At 49.9% G+C, this 23,002-nt stretch overlaps 18 non-coding genes across 18 annotated transcripts; all 18 read left to right on the top strand.

Annotated features, from left to right (window-relative positions):
* Positions 1-537: 537 nt before the first annotated feature.
* LOC126308185 (5S ribosomal RNA) lies at positions 538-656 on the top strand. Its single transcript, XR_007554102.1, has one exon. It is a non-coding gene; the product is annotated as a 5S ribosomal RNA (ribosomal RNA).
* A 1,146-nt stretch (positions 657-1,802) lies between these two features.
* Positions 1,803-1,921, top strand: LOC126308184 (5S ribosomal RNA). The gene has a single exon (XR_007554101.1). It is a non-coding gene; the product is annotated as a 5S ribosomal RNA (ribosomal RNA).
* Positions 1,922-3,067: 1,146 nt separating this feature from the next.
* On the top strand, positions 3,068-3,186 carry LOC126308183 (5S ribosomal RNA). The gene has a single exon (XR_007554100.1). It is a non-coding gene; the product is annotated as a 5S ribosomal RNA (ribosomal RNA).
* A 1,146-nt stretch (positions 3,187-4,332) lies between these two features.
* Positions 4,333-4,451, top strand: LOC126308181 (5S ribosomal RNA). Its single transcript, XR_007554099.1, has one exon. It is a non-coding gene; the product is annotated as a 5S ribosomal RNA (ribosomal RNA).
* A 1,146-nt stretch (positions 4,452-5,597) lies between these two features.
* Positions 5,598-5,716, top strand: LOC126308180 (5S ribosomal RNA). The gene has a single exon (XR_007554098.1). It is a non-coding gene; the product is annotated as a 5S ribosomal RNA (ribosomal RNA).
* Positions 5,717-6,862: 1,146 nt separating this feature from the next.
* LOC126308179 (5S ribosomal RNA) lies at positions 6,863-6,981 on the top strand. The gene has a single exon (XR_007554097.1). It is a non-coding gene; the product is annotated as a 5S ribosomal RNA (ribosomal RNA).
* A 1,146-nt stretch (positions 6,982-8,127) lies between these two features.
* On the top strand, positions 8,128-8,246 carry LOC126307748 (5S ribosomal RNA). The gene has a single exon (XR_007553729.1). It is a non-coding gene; the product is annotated as a 5S ribosomal RNA (ribosomal RNA).
* Positions 8,247-9,392: 1,146 nt separating this feature from the next.
* Positions 9,393-9,511, top strand: LOC126308178 (5S ribosomal RNA). The gene has a single exon (XR_007554096.1). It is a non-coding gene; the product is annotated as a 5S ribosomal RNA (ribosomal RNA).
* A 1,146-nt stretch (positions 9,512-10,657) lies between these two features.
* Positions 10,658-10,776, top strand: LOC126307756 (5S ribosomal RNA). Its single transcript, XR_007553736.1, has one exon. It is a non-coding gene; the product is annotated as a 5S ribosomal RNA (ribosomal RNA).
* A 1,146-nt stretch (positions 10,777-11,922) lies between these two features.
* LOC126308176 (5S ribosomal RNA) lies at positions 11,923-12,041 on the top strand. The gene has a single exon (XR_007554094.1). It is a non-coding gene; the product is annotated as a 5S ribosomal RNA (ribosomal RNA).
* A 1,146-nt stretch (positions 12,042-13,187) lies between these two features.
* LOC126308175 (5S ribosomal RNA) lies at positions 13,188-13,306 on the top strand. Its single transcript, XR_007554093.1, has one exon. It is a non-coding gene; the product is annotated as a 5S ribosomal RNA (ribosomal RNA).
* A 1,146-nt stretch (positions 13,307-14,452) lies between these two features.
* LOC126307755 (5S ribosomal RNA) lies at positions 14,453-14,571 on the top strand. The gene has a single exon (XR_007553735.1). It is a non-coding gene; the product is annotated as a 5S ribosomal RNA (ribosomal RNA).
* Positions 14,572-15,717: 1,146 nt separating this feature from the next.
* LOC126308174 (5S ribosomal RNA) lies at positions 15,718-15,836 on the top strand. Its single transcript, XR_007554092.1, has one exon. It is a non-coding gene; the product is annotated as a 5S ribosomal RNA (ribosomal RNA).
* Positions 15,837-16,982: 1,146 nt separating this feature from the next.
* Positions 16,983-17,101, top strand: LOC126307754 (5S ribosomal RNA). Its single transcript, XR_007553734.1, has one exon. It is a non-coding gene; the product is annotated as a 5S ribosomal RNA (ribosomal RNA).
* Positions 17,102-18,247: 1,146 nt separating this feature from the next.
* On the top strand, positions 18,248-18,366 carry LOC126308173 (5S ribosomal RNA). Its single transcript, XR_007554091.1, has one exon. It is a non-coding gene; the product is annotated as a 5S ribosomal RNA (ribosomal RNA).
* Positions 18,367-19,512: 1,146 nt separating this feature from the next.
* LOC126308172 (5S ribosomal RNA) lies at positions 19,513-19,631 on the top strand. Its single transcript, XR_007554090.1, has one exon. It is a non-coding gene; the product is annotated as a 5S ribosomal RNA (ribosomal RNA).
* Positions 19,632-20,777: 1,146 nt separating this feature from the next.
* On the top strand, positions 20,778-20,896 carry LOC126308170 (5S ribosomal RNA). The gene has a single exon (XR_007554089.1). It is a non-coding gene; the product is annotated as a 5S ribosomal RNA (ribosomal RNA).
* Positions 20,897-22,042: 1,146 nt separating this feature from the next.
* LOC126307753 (5S ribosomal RNA) lies at positions 22,043-22,161 on the top strand. Its single transcript, XR_007553733.1, has one exon. It is a non-coding gene; the product is annotated as a 5S ribosomal RNA (ribosomal RNA).
* Positions 22,162-23,002: the final 841 nt, after the last annotated feature.

Below are 23,002 nucleotides of genomic sequence, written 5' to 3'. Positions count from 1 at the left end.
GAAGCGCGACGCGTGTCAGGCAGGTGAGACCGCTTCCCTCTGTCTTCATTTCTTGCTTTCTTGTCACTACCCCTGCCAGCCCTTTTTTCATGCTACCTTTCTCATGTGACAAAGATGCTTCCATACTGATTTTAAACTATCGTAAGATACGATGTTAAGGAACTCAATTTGAAAAGAGTGCGCCAAGGAAGACTTCCAAAGAGTCTCTGGAAATAACAAAACAGTGTGAAGTGACAGAAATGTTGTGAAATACGTCAGGGCATATTGTTTTGTAGCAGTGCACAACGGCAAATTTGTAAACAAAAATTTACCTTTCGTCGCTACAAGAGATGGATACTTTGTCGAACAAACGAATGACAGGCGGTGCAACGAGCAGCTGTGTTGTGCGTCTGACCCACGTGGCGGCGCGCCGCACTGCGCGTCGCCTTCGAGGTGGAAGGACGTGCTTTGCGTCAAATGTGCCACCGAAGACGGCGATTGCGTGTGTTGGGAGGAGAGGCGAAGCCTTCTTCTGCCGTGCGGCTACTGTATAACGACGCCAACGGCCATACCATGTTGAATACACCGGTTCTCGTCCGATCACCGAAGTTAAGCAACATCGGGCCCGGTTAGTACTTGGATGGGTGACCGCCTGGGAACACCGGGTGCTGTTGGCTCCCTCTCTTCTTCTAAATTTTATGTCACTACACCTGCCAGTCCTCTTTTCATACAAACTCTCAGGTGCGACAAAGATGCTTCCACAAGCATTTTAAACCACTGTATTAAATGTAAGATGCAAAATTACAGTAATGAACTCAGTTTGAACAAGAATGCGCGGAGGAAGAGTGCTAGGAACTCGTTGAAAATAACGAAACACTGCGAATCGACAGATGTGCTCTTAAAATGCGTCAGAGCCTACTGTTTTGTAGGAGCGCTAAATTCCAATTTTGTAGCAGTGCACAACGGCAAATTTGTAAACAAAAATTAACCTTTCGTCGCTACAAGAGATGGATACTTTGCCGAACAGCCTGTGTCTTGTGTGCATGTTTTCGCACCTTTCCACGACACGGCGCAGCACAGAGCGGCTCTGGTAGCTCCGAACGGCCGCACACGGCGCCTCGGACACGCCGGTTCGGCCCGCGCCCATCTCGCAGATGCTTCTCGTACTTGTGCTGTCATATGGACCGCGACCCGAGCGGCAGCGAGCGGCAGTCGAGCAAAGTCGGGACAAGTCGGGACGGAAGGGGACAGCCGAGAATGCACCGTGCGAATTACGCAAATATCTGGAAGCGCGACGCGTGTCAGGCAGGTGAGACCGCTTCCCTCTGTCTTCATTTCTTGCTTTCTTGTCACTACCCCTGCCAGCCCTTTTTTCATGCTACCTTTCTCATGTGACAAAGATGCTTCCATACTGATTTTAAACTATCGTAAGATACGATGTTAAGGAACTCAATTTGAAAAGAGTGCGCCAAGGAAGACTTCCAAAGAGTCTCTGGAAATAACAAAACAGTGTGAAGTGACAGAAATGTTGTGAAATACGTCAGGGCATATTGTTTTGTAGCAGTGCACAACGGCAAATTTGTAAACAAAAATTTACCTTTCGTCGCTACAAGAGATGGATACTTTGTCGAACAAACGAATGACAGGCGGTGCAACGAGCAGCTGTGTTGTGCGTCTGACCCACGTGGCGGCGCGCCGCACTGCGCGTCGCCTTCGAGGTGGAAGGACGTGCTTTGCGTCAAATGTGCCACCGAAGACGGCGATTGCGTGTGTTGGGAGGAGAGGCGAAGCCTTCTTCTGCCGTGCGGCTACTGTATAAGGACGCCAACGGCCATACCATGTTGAATACACCGGTTCTCGTCCGATCACCGAAGTTAAGCAACATCGGGCCCGGTTAGTACTTGGATGGGTGACCGCCTGGGAACACCGGGTGCTGTTGGCTCCCTCTCTTCTTCTAAATTTTATGTCACTACACCTGCCAGTCCTCTTTTCATACAAACTCTCAGGTGCGACAAAGATGCTTCCACAAGCATTTTAAACCACTGTATTAAATGTAAGATGCAAAATTACAGTAATGAACTCAGTTTGAACAAGAATGCGCGGAGGAAGAGTGCTAGGAACTCGTTGAAAATAACGAAACACTGCGAATCGACAGATGTGCTCTTAAAATGCGTCAGAGCCTACTGTTTTGTAGGAGCGCTAAATTCCAATTTTGTAGCAGTGCACAACGGCAAATTTGTAAACAAAAATTAACCTTTCGTCGCTACAAGAGATGGATACTTTGCCGAACAGCCTGTGTCTTGTGTGCATGTTTTCGCACCTTTCCACGGCACGGCGCAGCACAGAGCGGCTCTGGTAGCTCCGAACGGCCGCACACGGCGCCTCGGACACGCCGGTTCGGCCCGCGCCCATCTCGCAGATGCTTCTCGTACTTGTGCTGTCATATGGACCGCGACCCGAGCGGCAGCGAGCGGCAGTCGAGCAAAGTCGGGACAAGTCGGGACGGAAGGGGACAGCCGAGAATGCACCGTGCGAATTACGCAAATATCTGGAAGCGCGACGCGTGTCAGGCAGGTGAGACCGCTTCCCTCTGTCTTCATTTCTTGCTTTCTTGTCACTACCCCTGCCAGCCCTTTTTTCATGCTACCTTTCTCATGTGACAAAGATGCTTCCATACTGATTTTAAACTATCGTAAGATACGATGTTAAGGAACTCAATTTGAAAAGAGTGCGCCAAGGAAGACTTCCAAAGAGTCTCTGGAAATAACAAAACAGTGTGAAGTGACAGAAATGTTGTGAAATACGTCAGGGCATATTGTTTTGTAGCAGTGCACAACGGCAAATTTGTAAACAAAAATTTACCTTTCGTCGCTACAAGAGATGGATACTTTGTCGAACAAACGAATGACAGGCGGTGCAACGAGCAGCTGTGTTGTGCGTCTGACCCACGTGGCGGCGCGCCGCACTGCGCGTCGCCTTCGAGGTGGAAGGACGTGCTTTGCGTCAAATGTGCCACCGAAGACGGCGATTGCGTGTGTTGGGAGGAGAGGCGAAGCCTTCTTCTGCCGTGCGGCTACTGTATAAGGACGCCAACGGCCATACCATGTTGAATACACCGGTTCTCGTCCGATCACCGAAGTTAAGCAACATCGGGCCCGGTTAGTACTTGGATGGGTGACCGCCTGGGAACACCGGGTGCTGTTGGCTCCCTCTCTTCTTCTAAATTTTATGTCACTACACCTGCCAGTCCTCTTTTCATACAAACTCTCAGGTGCGACAAAGATGCTTCCACAAGCATTTTAAACCACTGTATTAAATGTAAGATGCAAAATTACAGTAATGAACTCAGTTTGAACAAGAATGCGCGGAGGAAGAGTGCTAGGAACTCGTTGAAAATAACGAAACACTGCGAATCGACAGATGTGCTCTTAAAATGCGTCAGAGCCTACTGTTTTGTAGGAGCGCTAAATTCCAATTTTGTAGCAGTGCACAACGGCAAATTTGTAAACAAAAATTAACCTTTCGTCGCTACAAGAGATGGATACTTTGCCGAACAGCCTGTGTCTTGTGTGCATGTTTTCGCACCTTTCCACGGCACGGCGCAGCACAGAGCGGCTCTGGTAGCTCCGAACGGCCGCACACGGCGCCTCGGACACGCCGGTTCGGCCCGCGCCCATCTCGCAGATGCTTCTCGTACTTGTGCTGTCATATGGACCGCGACCCGAGCGGCAGCGAGCGGCAGTCGAGCAAAGTCGGGACAAGTCGGGACGGAAGGGGACAGCCGAGAATGCACCGTGCGAATTACGCAAATATCTGGAAGCGCGACGCGTGTCAGGCAGGTGAGACCGCTTCCCTCTGTCTTCATTTCTTGCTTTCTTGTCACTACCCCTACCAGCCCTTTTTTCATGCTACCTTTCTCATGTGACAAAGATGCTTCCATACTGATTTTAAACTATCGTAAGATACGATGTTAAGGAACTCAATTTGAAAAGAGTGCGCCAAGGAAGACTTCCAAAGAGTCTCTGGAAATAACAAAACAGTGTGAAGTGACAGAAATGTTGTGAAATACGTCAGGGCATATTGTTTTGTAGCAGTGCACAACGGCAAATTTGTAAACAAAAATTTACCTTTCGTCGCTACAAGAGATGGATACTTTGTCGAACAAACGAATGACAGGCGGTGCAACGAGCAGCTGTGTTGTGCGTCTGACCCACGTGGCGGCGCGCCGCACTGCGCGTCGCCTTCGAGGTGGAAGGACGTGCTTTGCGTCAAATGTGCCACCGAAGACGGCGATTGCGTGTGTTGGGAGGAGAGGCGAAGCCTTCTTCTGCCGTGCGGCTACTGTATAAGGACGCCAACGGCCATACCATGTTGAATACACCGGTTCTCGTCCGATCACCGAAGTTAAGCAACATCGGGCCCGGTTAGTACTTGGATGGGTGACCGCCTGGGAACACCGGGTGCTGTTGGCTCCCTCTCTTCTTCTAAATTTTATGTCACTACACCTGCCAGTCCTCTTTTCATACAAACTCTCAGGTGCGACAAAGATGCTTCCACAAGCATTTTAAACCACTGTATTAAATGTAAGATGCAAAATTACAGTAATGAACTCAGTTTGAACAAGAATGCGCGGAGGAAGAGTGCTAGGAACTCGTTGAAAATAACGAAACACTGCGAATCGACAGATGTGCTCTTAAAATGCGTCAGAGCCTACTGTTTTGTAGGAGCGCTAAATTCCAATTTTGTAGCAGTGCACAACGGCAAATTTGTAAACAAAAATTAACCTTTCGTCGCTACAAGAGATGGATACTTTGCCGAACAGCCTGTGTCTTGTGTGCATGTTTTCGCACCTTTCCACGGCACGGCGCAGCACAGAGCGGCTCTGGTAGCTCCGAACGGCCGCACACGGCGCCTCGGACACGCCGGTTCGGCCCGCGCCCATCTCGCAGATGCTTCTCGTACTTGTGCTGTCATATGGACCGCGACCCGAGCGGCAGCGAGCGGCAGTCGAGCAAAGTCGGGACAAGTCGGGACGGAAGGGGACAGCCGAGAATGCACCGTGCGAATTACGCAAATATCTGGAAGCGCGACGCGTGTCAGGCAGGTGAGACCGCTTCCCTCTGTCTTCATTTCTTGCTTTCTTGTCACTACCCCTGCCAGCCCTTTTTTCATGCTACCTTTCTCATGTGACAAAGATGCTTCCATACTGATTTTAAACTATCGTAAGATACGATGTTAAGGAACTCAATTTGAAAAGAGTGCGCCAAGGAAGACTTCCAAAGAGTCTCTGGAAATAACAAAACAGTGTGAAGTGACAGAAATGTTGTGAAATACGTCAGGGCATATTGTTTTGTAGCAGTGCACAACGGCAAATTTGTAAACAAAAATTTACCTTTCGTCGCTACAAGAGATGGATACTTTGTCGAACAAACGAATGACAGGCGGTGCAACGAGCAGCTGTGTTGTGCGTCTGACCCACGTGGCGGCGCGCCGCACTGCGCGTCGCCTTCGAGGTGGAAGGACGTGCTTTGCGTCAAATGTGCCACCGAAGACGGCGATTGCGTGTGTTGGGAGGAGAGGCGAAGCCTTCTTCTGCCGTGCGGCTACTATATAAGGACGCCAACGGCCATACCATGTTGAATACACCGGTTCTCGTCCGATCACCGAAGTTAAGCAACATCGGGCCCGGTTAGTACTTGGATGGGTGACCGCCTGGGAACACCGGGTGCTGTTGGCTCCCTCTCTTCTTCTAAATTTTATGTCACTACACCTGCCAGTCCTCTTTTCATACAAACTCTCAGGTGCGACAAAGATGCTTCCACAAGCATTTTAAACCACTGTATTAAATGTAAGATGCAAAATTACAGTAATGAACTCAGTTTGAACAAGAATGCGCGGAGGAAGAGTGCTAGGAACTCGTTGAAAATAACGAAACACTGCGAATCGACAGATGTGCTCTTAAAATGCGTCAGAGCCTACTGTTTTGTAGGAGCGCTAAATTCCAATTTTGTAGCAGTGCACAACGGCAAATTTGTAAACAAAAATTAACCTTTCGTCGCTACAAGAGATGGATACTTTGCCGAACAGCCTGTGTCTTGTGTGCATGTTTTCGCACCTTTCCACGGCACGGCGCAGCACAGAGCGGCTCTGGTAGCTCCGAACGGCCGCACACGGCGCCTCGGACACGCCGGTTCGGCCCGCGCCCATCTCGCAGATGCTTCTCGTACTTGTGCTGTCATATGGACCGCGACCCGAGCGGCAGCGAGCGGCAGTCGAGCAAAGTCGGGACAAGTCGGGACGGAAGGGGACAGCCGAGAATGCACCGTGCGAATTACGCAAATATCTGGAAGCGCGACGCGTGTCAGGCAGGTGAGACCGCTTCCCTCTGTCTTCATTTCTTGCTTTCTTGTCACTACCCCTGCCAGCCCTTTTTTCATGCTACCTTTCTCATGTGACAAAGATGCTTCCATACTGATTTTAAACTATCGTAAGATACGATGTTAAGGAACTCAATTTGAAAAGAGTGCGCCAAGGAAGACTTCCAAAGAGTCTCTGGAAATAACAAAACAGTGTGAAGTGACAGAAATGTTGTGAAATACGTCAGGGCATATTGTTTTGTAGCAGTGCACAACGGCAAATTTGTAAACAAAAATTTACCTTTCGTCGCTACAAGAGATGGATACTTTGTCGAACAAACGAATGACAGGCGGTGCAACGAGCAGCTGTGTTGTGCGTCTGACCCACGTGGCGGCGCGCCGCACTGCGCGTCGCCTTCGAGGTGGAAGGACGTGCTTTGCGTCAAATGTGCCACCGAAGACGGCGATTGCGTGTGTTGGGAGGAGAGGCGAAGCCTTCTTCTGCCGTGCGGCTACTGTATAAGGACGCCAACGGCCATACCATGTTGAATACACCGGTTCTCGTCCGATCACCGAAGTTAAGCAACATCGGGCCCGGTTAGTACTTGGATGGGTGACCGCCTGGGAACACCGGGTGCTGTTGGCTCCCTCTCTTCTTCTAAATTTTATGTCACTACACCTGCCAGTCCTCTTTTCATACAAACTCTCAGGTGCGACAAAGATGCTTCCACAAGCATTTTAAACCACTGTATTAAATGTAAGATGCAAAATTACAGTAATGAACTCAGTTTGAACAAGAATGCGCGGAGGAAGAGTGCTAGGAACTCGTTGAAAATAACGAAACACTGCGAATCGACAGATGTGCTCTTAAAATGCGTCAGAGCCTACTGTTTTGTAGGAGCGCTAAATTCCAATTTTGTAGCAGTGCACAACGGCAAATTTGTAAACAAAAATTAACCTTTCGTCGCTACAAGAGATGGATACTTTGCCGAACAGCCTGTGTCTTGTGTGCATGTTTTCGCACCTTTCCACGGCACGGCGCAGCACAGAGCGGCTCTGGTAGCTCCGAACGGCCGCACACGGCGCCTCGGACACGCCGGTTCGGCCCGCGCCCATCTCGCAGATGCTTCTCGTACTTGTGCTGTCATATGGACCGCGACCCGAGCGGCAGCGAGCGGCAGTCGAGCAAAGTCGGGACAAGTCGGGACGGAAGGGGACAGCCGAGAATGCACCGTGCGAATTACGCAAATATCTGGAAGCGCGACGCGTGTCAGGCAGGTGAGACCGCTTCCCTCTGTCTTCATTTCTTGCTTTCTTGTCACTACCCCTGCCAGCCCTTTTTTCATGCTACCTTTCTCATGTGACAAAGATGCTTCCATACTGATTTTAAACTATCGTAAGATACGATGTTAAGGAACTCAATTTGAAAAGAGTGCGCCAAGGAAGACTTCCAAAGAGTCTCTGGAAATAACAAAACAGTGTGAAGTGACAGAAATGTTGTGAAATACGTCAGGGCATATTGTTTTGTAGCAGTGCACAACGGCAAATTTGTAAACAAAAATTTACCTTTCGTCGCTACAAGAGATGGATACTTTGTCGAACAAACGAATGACAGGCGGTGCAACGAGCAGCTGTGTTGTGCGTCTGACCCACGTGGCGGCGCGCCGCACTGCGCGTCGCCTTCGAGGTGGAAGGACGTGCTTTGCGTCAAATGTGCCACCGAAGACGGCGATTGCGTGTGTTGGGAGGAGAGGCGAAGCCTTCTTCTGCCGTGCGGCTACTGTATAAGGACGCCAACGGCCATACCATGTTGAATACACCGGTTCTCGTCCGATCACCGAAGTTAAGCAACATTGGGCCCAGTTAGTACTTGGATGGGTGACCGCCTGGGAACACCGGGTGCTGTTGGCTCCCTCTCTTCTTCTAAATTTTATGTCACTACACCTGCCAGTCCTCTTTTCATACAAACTCTCAGGTGCGACAAAGATGCTTCCACAAGCATTTTAAACCACTGTATTAAATGTAAGATGCAAAATTACAGTAATGAACTCAGTTTGAACAAGAATGCGCGGAGGAAGAGTGCTAGGAACTCGTTGAAAATAACGAAACACTGCGAATCGACAGATGTGCTCTTAAAATGCGTCAGAGCCTACTGTTTTGTAGGAGCGCTAAATTCCAATTTTGTAGCAGTGCACAACGGCAAATTTGTAAACAAAAATTAACCTTTCGTCGCTACAAGAGATGGATACTTTGCCGAACAGCCTGTGTCTTGTGTGCATGTTTTCGCACCTTTCCACGGCACGGCGCAGCACAGAGCGGCTCTGGTAGCTCCGAACGGCCGCACACGGCGCCTCGGACACGCCGGTTCGGCCCGCGCCCATCTCGCAGATGCTTCTCGTACTTGTGCTGTCATATGGACCGCGACCCGAGCGGCAGCGAGCGGCAGTCGAGCAAAGTCGGGACAAGTCGGGACGGAAGGGGACAGCCGAGAATGCACCGTGCGAATTACGCAAATATCTGGAAGCGCGACGCGTGTCAGGCAGGTGAGACCGCTTCCCTCTGTCTTCATTTCTTGCTTTCTTGTCACTACCCCTGCCAGCCCTTTTTTCATGCTACCTTTCTCATGTGACAAAGATGCTTCCATACTGATTTTAAACTATCGTAAGATACGATGTTAAGGAACTCAATTTGAAAAGAGTGCGCCAAGGAAGACTTCCAAAGAGTCTCTGGAAATAACAAAACAGTGTGAAGTGACAGAAATGTTGTGAAATACGTCAGAACATATTGTTTTGTAGCAGTGCACAACGGCAAATTTGTAAACAAAAATTTACCTTTCGTCGCTACAAGAGATGGATACTTTGTCGAACAAACGAATGACAGGCGGTGCAACGAGCAGCTGTGTTGTGCGTCTGACCCACGTGGCGGCGCGCCGCACTGCGCGTCGCCTTCGAGGTGGAAGGACGTGCTTTGCGTCAAATGTGCCACCGAAGACGGCGATTGCGTGTGTTGGGAGGAGAGGCGAAGCCTTCTTCTGCCGTGCGGCTACTGTATAAGGACGCCAACGGCCATACCATGTTGAATACACCGGTTCTCGTCCGATCACCGAAGTTAAGCAACATCGGGCCCGGTTAGTACTTGGATGGGTGACCGCCTGGGAACACCGGGTGCTGTTGGCTCCCTCTCTTCTTCTAAATTTTATGTCACTACACCTGCCAGTCCTCTTTTCATACAAACTCTCAGGTGCGACAAAGATGCTTCCACAAGCATTTTAAACCACTGTATTAAATGTAAGATGCAAAATTACAGTAATGAACTCAGTTTGAACAAGAATGCGCGGAGGAAGAGTGCTAGGAACTCGTTGAAAATAACGAAACACTGCGAATCGACAGATGTGCTCTTAAAATGCGTCAGAGCCTACTGTTTTGTAGGAGCGCTAAATTCCAATTTTGTAGCAGTGCACAACGGCAAATTTGTAAACAAAAATTAACCTTTCGTCGCTACAAGAGATGGATACTTTGCCGAACAGCCTGTGTCTTGTGTGCATGTTTTCGCACCTTTCCACGGCACGGCGCAGCACAGAGCGGCTCTGGTAGCTCCGAACGGCCGCACACGGCGCCTCGGACACGCCGGTTCGGCCCGCGCCCATCTCGCAGATGCTTCTCGTACTTGTGCTGTCATATGGACCGCGACCCGAGCGGCAGCGAGCGGCAGTCGAGCAAAGTCGGGACAAGTCGGGACGGAAGGGGACAGCCGAGAATGCACCGTGCGAATTACGCAAATATCTGGAAGCGCGACGCGTGTCAGGCAGGTGAGACCGCTTCCCTCTGTCTTCATTTCTTGCTTTCTTGTCACTACCCCTGCCAGCCCTTTTTTCATGCTACCTTTCTCATGTGACAAAGATGCTTCCATACTGATTTTAAACTATCGTAAGATACGATGTTAAGGAACTCAATTTGAAAAGAGTGCGCCAAGGAAGACTTCCAAAGAGTCTCTGGAAATAACAAAACAGTGTGAAGTGACAGAAATGTTGTGAAATACGTCAGGGCATATTGTTTTGTAGCAGTGCACAACGGCAAATTTGTAAACAAAAATTTACCTTTCGTCGCTACAAGAGATGGATACTTTGTCGAACAAACGAATGACAGGCGGTGCAACGAGCAGCTGTGTTGTGCGTCTGACCCACGTGGCGGCGCGCCGCACTGCGCGTCGCCTTCGAGGTGGAAGGACGTGCTTTGCGTCAAATGTGCCACCGAAGACGGCGATTGCGTGTGTTGGGAGGAGAGGCGAAGCCTTCTTCTGCCGTGCGGCTACTGTATAAGGACGCCAACGGCCATACCATGTTGAATACACCGGTTCTCGTCCGATCACCAAAGTTAAGCAACATCGGGCCCGGTTAGTACTTGGATGGGTGACCGCCTGGGAACACCGGGTGCTGTTGGCTCCCTCTCTTCTTCTAAATTTTATGTCACTACACCTGCCAGTCCTCTTTTCATACAAACTCTCAGGTGCGACAAAGATGCTTCCACAAGCATTTCAAACCACTGTATTAAATGTAAGATGCAAAATTACAGTAATGAACTCAGTTTGAACAAGAATGCGCGGAGGAAGAGTGCTAGGAACTCGTTGAAAATAACGAAACACTGCGAATCGACAGATGTGCTCTTAAAATGCGTCAGAGCCTACTGTTTTGTAGGAGCGCTAAATTCCAATTTTGTAGCAGTGCACAACGGCAAATTTGTAAACAAAAATTAACCTTTCGTCGCTACAAGAGATGGATACTTTGCCGAACAGCCTGTGTCTTGTGTGCATGTTTTCGCACCTTTCCACGGCACGGCGCAGCACAGAGCGGCTCTGGTAGCTCCGAACGGCCGCACACGGCGCCTCGGACACGCCGGTTCGGCCCGCGCCCATCTCGCAGATGCTTCTCGTACTTGTGCTGTCATATGGACCGCGACCCGAGCGGCAGCGAGCGGCAGTCGAGCAAAGTCGGGACAAGTCGGGACGGAAGGGGACAGCCGAGAATGCACCGTGCGAATTACGCAAATATCTGGAAGCGCGACGCGTGTCAGGCAGGTGAGACCGCTTCCCTCTGTCTTCATTTCTTGCTTTCTTGTCACTACCCCTGCCAGCCCTTTTTTCATGCTACCTTTCTCATGTGACAAAGATGCTTCCATACTGATTTTAAACTATCGTAAGATACGATGTTAAGGAACTCAATTTGAAAAGAGTGCGCCAAGGAAGACTTCCAAAGAGTCTCTGGAAATAACAAAACAGTGTGAAGTGACAGAAATGTTGTGAAATACGTCAGGGCATATTGTTTTGTAGCAGTGCACAACGGCAAATTTGTAAACAAAAATTTACCTTTCGTCGCTACAAGAGATGGATACTTTGTCGAACAAACGAATGACAGGCGGTACAACGAGCAGCTGTGTTGTGCGTCTGACCCACGTGGCGGCGCGCCGCACTGCGCGTCGCCTTCGAGGTGGAAGGACGTGCTTTGCGTCAAATGTGCCACCGAAGACGGCGATTGCGTGTGTTGGGAGGAGAGGCGAAGCCTTCTTCTGCCGTGCGGCTACTGTATAAGGACGCCAACGGCCATACCATGTTGAATACACCGGTTCTCGTCCGATCACCGAAGTTAAGCAACATCGGGCCCGGTTAGTACTTGGATGGGTGACCGCCTGGGAACACCGGGTGCTGTTGGCTCCCTCTCTTCTTCTAAATTTTATGTCACTACACCTGCCAGTCCTCTTTTCATACAAACTCTCAGGTGCGACAAAGATGCTTCCACAAGCATTTTAAACCACTGTATTAAATGTAAGATGCAAAATTACAGTAATGAACTCAGTTTGAACAAGAATGCGCGGAGGAAGAGTGCTAGGAACTCGTTGAAAATAACGAAACACTGCGAATCGACAGATGTGCTCTTAAAATGCGTCAGAGCCTACTGTTTTGTAGGAGCGCTAAATTCCAATTTTGTAGCAGTGCACAACGGCAAATTTGTAAACAAAAATTAACCTTTCGTCGCTACAAGAGATGGATACTTTGCCGAACAGCCTGTGTCTTGTGTGCATGTTTTCGCACCTTTCCACGGCACGGCGCAGCACAGAGCGGCTCTGGTAGCTCCGAACGGCCGCACACGGCGCCTCGGACACGCCGGTTCGGCCCGCGCCCATCTCGCAGATGCTTCTCGTACTTGTGCTGTCATATGGACCGCGACCCGAGCGGCAGCGAGCGGCAGTCGAGCAAAGTCGGGACAAGTCGGGACGGAAGGGGACAGCCGAGAATGCACCGTGCGAATTACGCAAATATCTGGAAGCGCGACGCGTGTCAGGCAGGTGAGACCGCTTCCCTCTGTCTTCATTTCTTGCTTTCTTGTCACTACCCCTGCCAGCCCTTTTTTCATGCTACCTTTCTCATGTGACAAAGATGCTTCCATACTGATTTTAAACTATCGTAAGATACGATGTTAAGGAACTCAATTTGAAAAGAGTGCGCCAAGGAAGACTTCCAAAGAGTCTCTGGAAATAACAAAACAGTGTGAAGTGACAGAAATGTTGTGAAATACGTCAGAACATATTGTTTTGTAGCAGTGCACAACGGCAAATTTGTAAACAAAAATTTACCTTTCGTCGCTACAAGAGATGGATACTTTGTCGAACAAACGAATGACAGGCGGTGCAACGAGCAGCTGTGTTGTGCGTCTGACCCACGTGGCGGCGCGCCGCACTGCGCGTCGCCTTCGAGGTGGAAGGACGTGCTTTGCGTCAAATGTGCCACCGAAGACGGCGATTGCGTGTGTTGGGAGGAGAGGCGAAGCCTTCTTCTGCCGTGCGGCTACTGTATAAGGACGCCAACGGCCATACCATGTTGAATACACCGGTTCTCGTCCGATCACCGAAGTTAAGCAACATCGGGCCCGGTTAGTACTTGGATGGGTGACCGCCTGGGAACACCGGGTGCTGTTGGCTCCCTCTCTTCTTCTAAATTTTATGTCACTACACCTGCCAGTCCTCTTTTCATACAAACTCTCAGGTGCGACAAAGATGCTTCCACAAGCATTTTAAACCACTGTATTAAATGTAAGATGCAAAATTACAGTAATGAACTCAGTTTGAACAAGAATGCGCGGAGGAAGAGTGCTAGGAACTCGTTGAAAATAACGAAACACTGCGAATCGACAGATGTGCTCTTAAAATGCGTCAGAGCCTACTGTTTTGTAGGAGCGCTAAATTCCAATTTTGTAGCAGTGCACAACGGCAAATTTGTAAACAAAAATTAACCTTTCGTCGCTACAAGAGATGGATACTTTGCCGAACAGCCTGTGTCTTGTGTGCATGTTTTCGCACCTTTCCACGGCACGGCGCAGCACAGAGCGGCTCTGGTAGCTCCGAACGGCCGCACACGGCGCCTCGGACACGCCGGTTCGGCCCGCGCCCATCTCGCAGATGCTTCTCGTACTTGTGCTGTCATATGGACCGCGACCCGAGCGGCAGCGAGCGGCAGTCGAGCAAAGTCGGGACAAGTCGGGACGGAAGGGGACAGCCGAGAATGCACCGTGCGAATTACGCAAATATCTGGAAGCGCGACGCGTGTCAGGCAGGTGAGACCGCTTCCCTCTGTCTTCATTTCTTGCTTTCTTGTCACTACCCCTGCCAGCCCTTTTTTCATGCTACCTTTCTCATGTGACAAAGATGCTTCCATACTGATTTTAAACTATCGTAAGATACGATGTTAAGGAACTCAATTTGAAAAGAGTGCGCCAAGGAAGACTTCCAAAGAGTCTCTGGAAATAACAAAACAGTGTGAAGTGACAGAAATGTTGTGAAATACGTCAGGGCATATTGTTTTGTAGCAGTGCACAACGGCAAATTTGTAAACAAAAATTTACCTTTCGTCGCTACAAGAGATGGATACTTTGTCGAACAAACGAATGACAGGCGGTGCAACGAGCAGCTGTGTTGTGCGTCTGACCCACGTGGCGGCGCGCCGCACTGCGCGTCGCCTTCGAGGTGGAAGGACGTGCTTTGCGTCAAATGTGCCACCGAAGACGGCGATTGCGTGTGTTGGGAGGAGAGGCGAAGCCTTCTTCTGCCGTGCGGCTACTGTATAAGGACGCCAACGGCCATACCATGTTGAATACACCGGTTCTCGTCCGATCACCAAAGTTAAGCAACATCGGGCCCGGTTAGTACTTGGATGGGTGACCGCCTGGGAACACCGGGTGCTGTTGGCTCCCTCTCTTCTTCTAAATTTTATGTCACTACACCTGCCAGTCCTCTTTTCATACAAACTCTCAGGTGCGACAAAGATGCTTCCACAAGCATTTCAAACCACTGTATTAAATGTAAGATGCAAAATTACAGTAATGAACTCAGTTTGAACAAGAATGCGCGGAGGAAGAGTGCTAGGAACTCGTTGAAAATAACGAAACACTGCGAATCGACAGATGTGCTCTTAAAATGCGTCAGAGCCTACTGTTTTGTAGGAGCGCTAAATTCCAATTTTGTAGCAGTGCACAACGGCAAATTTGTAAACAAAAATTAACCTTTCGTCGCTACAAGAGATGGATACTTTGCCGAACAGCCTGTGTCTTGTGTGCATGTTTTCGCACCTTTCCACGGCACGGCGCAGCACAGAGCGGCTCTGGTAGCTCCGAACGGCCGCACACGGCGCCTCGGACACGCCGGTTCGGCCCGCGCCCATCTCGCAGATGCTTCTCGTACTTGTGCTGTCATATGGACCGCGACCCGAGCGGCAGCGAGCGGCAGTCGAGCAAAGTCGGGACAAGTCGGGACGGAAGGGGACAGCCGAGAATGCACCGTGCGAATTACGCAAATATCTGGAAGCGCGACGCGTGTCAGGCAGGTGAGACCGCTTCCCTCTGTCTTCATTTCTTGCTTTCTTGTCACTACCCCTGCCAGCCCTTTTTTCATGCTACCTTTCTCATGTGACAAAGATGCTTCCATACTGATTTTAAACTATCGTAAGATACGATGTTAAGGAACTCAATTTGAAAAGAGTGCGCCAAGGAAGACTTCCAAAGAGTCTCTGGAAATAACAAAACAGTGTGAAGTGACAGAAATGTTGTGAAATACGTCAGGGCATATTGTTTTGTAGCAGTGCACAACGGCAAATTTGTAAACAAAAATTTACCTTTCGTCGCTACAAGAGATGGATACTTTGTCGAACAAACGAATGACAGGCGGTACAACGAGCAGCTGTGTTGTGCGTCTGACCCACGTGGCGGCGCGCCGCACTGCGCGTCGCCTTCGAGGTGGAAGGACGTGCTTTGCGTCAAATGTGCCACCGAAGACGGCGATTGCGTGTGTTGGGAGGAGAGGCGAAGCCTTCTTCTGCCGTGCGGCTACTGTATAAGGACGCCAACGGCCATACCATGTTGAATACACCGGTTCTCGTCCGATCACCGAAGTTAAGCAACATCGGGCCCGGTTAGTACTTGGATGGGTGACCGCCTGGGAACACCGGGTGCTGTTGGCTCCCTCTCTTCTTCTAAATTTTATGTCACTACACCTGCCAGTCCTCTTTTCATACAAACTCTCAGGTGCGACAAAGATGCTTCCACAAGCATTTTAAACCACTGTATTAAATGTAAGATGCAAAATTACAGTAATGAACTCAGTTTGAACAAGAATGCGCGGAGGAAGAGTGCTAGGAACTCGTTGAAAATAACGAAACACTGCGAATCGACAGATGTGCTCTTAAAATGCGTCAGAGCCTACTGTTTTGTAGGAGCGCTAAATTCCAATTTTGTAGCAGTGCACAACGGCAAATTTGTAAACAAAAATTAACCTTTCGTCGCTACAAGAGATGGATACTTTGCCGAACAGCCTGTGTCTTGTGTGCATGTTTTCGCACCTTTCCACGGCACGGCGCAGCACAGAGCGGCTCTGGTAGCTCCGAACGGCCGCACACGGCGCCTCGGACACGCCGGTTCGGCCCGCGCCCATCTCGCAGATGCTTCTCGTACTTGTGCTGTCATATGGACCGCGACCCGAGCGGCAGCGAGCGGCAGTCGAGCAAAGTCGGGACAAGTCGGGACGGAAGGGGACAGCCGAGAATGCACCGTGCGAATTACGCAAATATCTGGAAGCGCGACGCGTGTCAGGCAGGTGAGACCGCTTCCCTCTGTCTTCATTTCTTGCTTTCTTGTCACTACCCCTGCCAGCCCTTTTTTCATGCTACCTTTCTCATGTGACAAAGATGCTTCCATACTGATTTTAAACTATCGTAAGATACGATGTTAAGGAACTCAATTTGAAAAGAGTGCGCCAAGGAAGACTTCCAAAGAGTCTCTGGAAATAACAAAACAGTGTGAAGTGACAGAAATGTTGTGAAATACGTCAGGGCATATTGTTTTGTAGCAGTGCACAACGGCAAATTTGTAAACAAAAATTTACCTTTCGTCGCTACAAGAGATGGATACTTTGTCGAACAAACGAATGACAGGCGGTGCAACGAGCAGCTGTGTTGTGCGTCTGACCCACGTGGCGGCGCGCCGCACTGCGCGTCGCCTTCGAGGTGGAAGGACGTGCTTTGCGTCAAATGTGCCACCGAAGACGGCGATTGCGTGTGTTGGGAGGAGAGGCGAAGCCTTCTTCTGCCGTGCGGCTACTGTATAAGGACGCCAACGGCCATACCATGTTGAATACACCGGTTCTCGTCCGATCACCAAAGTTAAGCAACATCGGGCCCGGTTAGTACTTGGATGGGTGACCGCCTGGGAACACCGGGTGCTGTTGGCTCCCTCTCTTCTTCTAAATTTTATGTCACTACACCTGCCAGTCCTCTTTTCATACAAACTCTCAGGTGCGACAAAGATGCTTCCACAAGCATTTCAAACCACTGTATTAAATGTAAGATGCAAAATTACAGTAATGAACTCAGTTTGAACAAGAATGCGCGGAGGAAGAGTGCTAGGAACTCGTTGAAAATAACGAAACACTGCGAATCGACAGATGTGCTCTTAAAATGCGTCAGAGCCTACTGTTTTGTAGGAGCGCTAAATTCCAATTTTGTAGCAGTGCACAACGGCAAATTTGTAAACAAAAATTAACCTTTCGTCGCTACAAGAGATGGATACTTTGCCGAACAGCCTGTGTCTTGTGTGCATGTTTTCGCACCTTTCCACGGCACGGCGCAGCACAGAGCGGCTCTGGTAGCTCCGAACGGCCGCACACGGCGCCTCGGACACGCCGGTTCGGCCCGCGCCCATCTCGCAGATGCTTCTCGTACTTGTGCTGTCATATGGACCGCGACCCGAGCGGCAGCGAGCGGCAGTCGAGCAAAGTCGGGACAAGTCGGGACGGAAGGGGACAGCCGAGAATGCACCGTGCGAATTACGCAAATATCTGGAAGCGCGACGCGTGTCAGGCAGGTGAGACCGCTTCCCTCTGTCTTCATTTCTTGCTTTCTTGTCACTACCCCTGCCAGCCCTTTTTTCATGCTACCTTTCTCATGTGACAAAGATGCTTCCATACTGATTTTAAACTATCGTAAGATACGATGTTAAGGAACTCAATTTGAAAAGAGTGCGCCAAGGAAGACTTCCAAAGAGTCTCTGGAAATAACAAAACAGTGTGAAGTGACAGAAATGTTGTGAAATACGTCAGGGCATATTGTTTTGTAGCAGTGCACAACGGCAAATTTGTAAACAAAAATTTACCTTTCGTCGCTACAAGAGATGGATACTTTGTCGAACAAACGAATGACAGGCGGTACAACGAGCAGCTGTGTTGTGCGTCTGACCCACGTGGCGGCGCGCCGCACTGCGCGTCGCCTTCGAGGTGGAAGGACGTGCTTTGCGTCAAATGTGCCACCGAAGACGGCGATTGCGTGTGTTGGGAGGAGAGGCGAAGCCTTCTTCTGCCGTGCGGCTACTGTATAAGGACGCCAACGGCCATACCATGTTGAATACACCGGTTCTCGTCCGATCACCGAAGTTAAGCAACATCGGGCCCGGTTAGTACTTGGATGGGTGACCGCCTGGGAACACCGGGTGCTGTTGGCTCCCTCTCTTCTTCTAAATTTTATGTCACTACACCTGCCAGTCCTCTTTTCATACAAACTCTCAGGTGCGACAAAGATGCTTCCACAAGCATTTTCAACCACTGTATTAAATGTAAGATGCAAAATTACAGTAATGAACTCAGTTTGAACAAGAATGCGCGGAGGAAGAGTGCTAGGAACTCGTTGAAAATAACGAAACACTGCGAATCGACAGATGTGCTCTTAAAATGCGTCAGAGCCTACTGTTTTGTAGGAGCGCTAAATTCCAATTTTGTAGCAGTGCACAACGGCAAATTTGTAAACAAAAATTAACCTTTCGTCGCTACAAGAGATGGATACTTTGCCGAACAGCCTGTGTCTTGTGTGCATGTTTTCGCACCTTTCCACGGCACGGCGCAGCACAGAGCGGCTCTGGTAGCTCCGAACGGCCGCACACGGCGCCTCGGACACGCCGGTTCGGCCCGCGCCCATCTCGCAGATGCTTCTCGTACTTGTGCTGTCATATGGACCGCGACCCGAGCGGCAGCGAGCGGCAGTCGAGCAAAGTCGGGACAAGTCGGGACGGAAGGGGACAGCCGAGAATGCACCGTGCGAATTACGCAAATATCTGGAAGCGCGACGCGTGTCAGGCAGGTGAGACCGCTTCCCTCTGTCTTCATTTCTTGCTTTCTTGTCACTACCCCTGCCAGCCCTTTTTTCATGCTACCTTTCTCATGTGACAAAGATGCTTCCATACTGATTTTAAACTATCGTAAGATACGATGTTAAGGAACTCAATTTGAAAAGAGTGCGCCAAGGAAGACTTCCAAAGAGTCTCTGGAAATAACAAAACAGTGTGAAGTGACAGAAATGTTGTGAAATACGTCAGGGCATATTGTTTTGTAGCAGTGCACAACGGCAAATTTGTAAACAAAAATTTACCTTTCGTCGCTACAAGAGATGGATACTTTGTCGAACAAACGAATGACAGGCGGTGCAACGAGCAGCTGTGTTGTGCGTCTGACCCACGTGGCAGCGCGCCGCAAACACGCGATCTAGTGTGGTGGAAGGACGTGCTTTGCGTCAAATGTGCCACCGAAGACGGCGATTGCGTGTGTTGGGAGGAGAGGCGAAGCCTTCTTCTGCCGTGCGGCTACTGTATAAGGACGCCAACGGCCATACCATGTTGAATACACCGGTTCTCGTCCGATCACCGAAGTTAAGCAACATCGGGCCCGGTTAGTACTTGGATGGGTGACCGCCTGGGAACACCGGGTGCTGTTGGCTCCCTCTCTTCTTCTAAATTTTATGTCACTACACCTGCCAGTCCTCTTTTCATACAAACTCTCAGGTGCGACAAAGATGCTTCCACAAGCATTTTAAACCACTGTATTAAATGTAAGATGCAAAATTACAGTAATGAACTCAGTTTGAACAAGAATGCGCGGAGGAAGAGTGCTAGGAACTCGTTGAAAATAACGAAACACTGCGAATCGACAGATGTGCTCCTAAAATGCGTCAGAGCCTACTGTTTTGTAGGAGCGCTAAATTCCAATTTTGTAGCAGTGCACAACGGCAAATTTGTAAACAAAAATTAACCTTTCGTCGCTACAAGAGATGGATACTTTGCCGAACAGCCTGTGTCTTGTGTGCATGTTTTCGCACCTTTCCACGGCACGGCGCAGCACAGAGCGGCTCTGGTAGCTCCGAACGGCCGCACACGGCGCCTCGGACACGCCGGTTCGGCCCGCGCCCATCTCGCAGATGCTTCTCGTACTTGTGCTGTCATATGGACCGCGACCCGAGCGGCAGCGAGCGGCAGTCGAGCAAAGTCGGGACAAGTCGGGACGGAAGGGGACAGCCGAGAATGCACCGTGCGAATTACGCAAATATCTGGAAGCGCGACGCGTGTCAGGCAGGTGAGACCGCTTCCCTCTGTCTTCATTTCTTGCTTTCTTGTCACTACCCCTGCCAGCCCTTTTTTCATGCTACCTTTCTCATGTGACAAAGATGCTTCCATACTGATTTTAAACTATCGTAAGATACGATGTTAAGGAACTCAATTTGAAAAGAGTGCGCCAAGGAAGACTTCCAAAGAGTCTCTGGAAATAACAAAACAGTGTGAAGTGACAGAAATGTTGTGAAATACGTCAGGGCATATTGTTTTGTAGCAGTGCACAACGGCAAATTTGTAAACAAAAATTTACCTTTCGTCGCTACAAGAGATGGATACTTTGTCGAACAAACGAATGACAGGCGGTACAACGAGCAGCTGTGTTGTGCGTCTGACCCACGTGGCGGCGCGCCGCACTGCGCGTCGCCTTCGAGGTGGAAGGACGTGCTTTGCGTCAAATGTGCCACCGAAGACGGCGATTGCGTGTGTTGGGAGGAGAGGCGAAGCCTTCTTCTGCCGTGCGGCTACTGTATAAGGACGCCAACGGCCATACCATGTTGAATACACCGGTTCTCGTCCGATCACCGAAGTTAAGCAACATCGGGCCCGGTTAGTACTTGGATGGGTGACCGCCTGGGAACACCGGGTGCTGTTGGCTCCCTCTCTTCTTCTAAATTTTATGTCACTACACCTGCCAGTCCTCTTTTCATACAAACTCTCAGGTGCGACAAAGATGCTTCCACAAGCATTTTAAACCACTGTATTAAATGTAAGATGCAAAATTACAGTAATGAACTCAGTTTGAACAAGAATGCGCGGAGGAAGAGTGCTAGGAACTCGTTGAAAATAACGAAACACTGCGAATCGACAGATGTGCTCTTAAAATGCGTCAGAGCCTACTGTTTTGTAGGAGCGCTAAATTCCAATTTTGTAGCAGTGCACAACGGCAAATTTGTAAACAAAAATTAACCTTTCGTCGCTACAAGAGATGGATACTTTGCCGAACAGCCTGTGTCTTGTGTGCATGTTTTCGCACCTTTCCACGGCACGGCGCAGCACAGAGCGGCTCTGGTAGCTCCGAACGGCCGCACACGGCGCCTCGGACACGCCGGTTCGGCCCGCGCCCATCTCGCAGATGCTTCTCGTACTTGTGCTGTCATATGGACCGCGACCCGAGCGGCAGCGAGCGGCAGTCGAGCAAAGTCGGGACAAGTCGGGACGGAAGGGGACAGCCGAGAATGCACCGTGCGAATTACGCAAATATCTGGAAGCGCGACGCGTGTCAGGCAGGTGAGACCGCTTCCCTCTGTCTTCATTTCTTGCTTTCTTGTCACTACCCCTGCCAGCCCTTTTTTCATGCTACCTTTCTCATGTGACAAAGATGCTTCCATACTGATTTTAAACTATCGTAAGATACGATGTTAAGGAACTCAATTTGAAAAGAGTGCGCCAAGGAAGACTTCCAAAGAGTCTCTGGAAATAACAAAACAGTGTGAAGTGACAGAAATGTTGTGAAATACGTCAGGGCATATTGTTTTGTAGCAGTGCACAACGGCAAATTTGTAAACAAAAATTTACCTTTCGTCGCTACAAGAGATGGATACTTTGTCGAACAAACGAATGACAGGCGGTGCAACGAGCAGCTGTGTTGTGCGTCTGACCCACGTGGCGGCGCGCCGCACTGCGCGTCGCCTTCGAGGTGGAAGGACGTGCTTTGCGTCAAATGTGCCACCGAAGACGGCGATTGCGTGTGTTGGGAGGAGAGGCGAAGCCTTCTTCTGCCGTGCGGCTACTGTATAAGGACGCCAACGGCCATACCATGTTGAATACACCGGTTCTCGTCCGATCACCAAAGTTAAGCAACATCGGGCCCGGTTAGTACTTGGATGGGTGACCGCCTGGGAACACCGGGTGCTGTTGGCTCCCTCTCTTCTTCTAAATTTTATGTCACTACACCTGCCAGTCCTCTTTTCATACAAACTCTCAGGTGCGACAAAGATGCTTCCACAAGCATTTCAAACCACTGTATTAAATGTAAGATGCAAAATTACAGTAATGAACTCAGTTTGAACAAGAATGCGCGGAGGAAGAGTGCTAGGAACTCGTTGAAAATAACGAAACACTGCGAATCGACAGATGTGCTCTTAAAATGCGTCAGAGCCTACTGTTTTGTAGGAGCGCTAAATTCCAATTTTGTAGCAGTGCACAACGGCAAATTTGTAAACAAAAATTAACCTTTCGTCGCTACAAGAGATGGATACTTTGCCGAACAGCCTGTGTCTTGTGTGCATGTTTTCGCACCTTTCCACGGCACGGCGCAGCACAGAGCGGCTCTGGTAGCTCCGAACGGCCGCACACGGCGCCTCGGACACGCCGGTTCGGCCCGCGCCCATCTCGCAGATGCTTCTCGTACTTGTGCTGTCATATGGACCGCGACCCGAGCGGCAGCGAGCGGCAGTCGAGCAAAGTCGGGACAAGTCGGGACGGAAGGGGACAGCCGAGAATGCACCGTGCGAATTACGCAAATATCTGGAAGCGCGACGCGTGTCAGGCAGGTGAGACCGCTTCCCTCTGTCTTCATTTCTTGCTTTCTTGTCACTACCCCTGCCAGCCCTTTTTTCATGCTACCTTTCTCATGTGACAAAGATGCTTCCATACTGATTTTAAACTATCGTAAGATACGATGTTAAGGAACTCAATTTGAAAAGAGTGCGCCAAGGAAGACTTCCAAAGAGTCTCTGGAAATAACAAAACAGTGTGAAGT

Source organism: Schistocerca gregaria, unplaced genomic scaffold, assembly GCF_023897955.1.
Source record: "Schistocerca gregaria isolate iqSchGreg1 unplaced genomic scaffold, iqSchGreg1.2 ptg000355l, whole genome shotgun sequence".
NCBI lineage: Eukaryota > Metazoa > Arthropoda > Insecta > Orthoptera > Acrididae > Schistocerca > Schistocerca gregaria.
The sequence above is the reverse complement of the archived record's forward strand: the minus strand, read 5'-3'. Positions and strand labels throughout refer to the sequence as shown.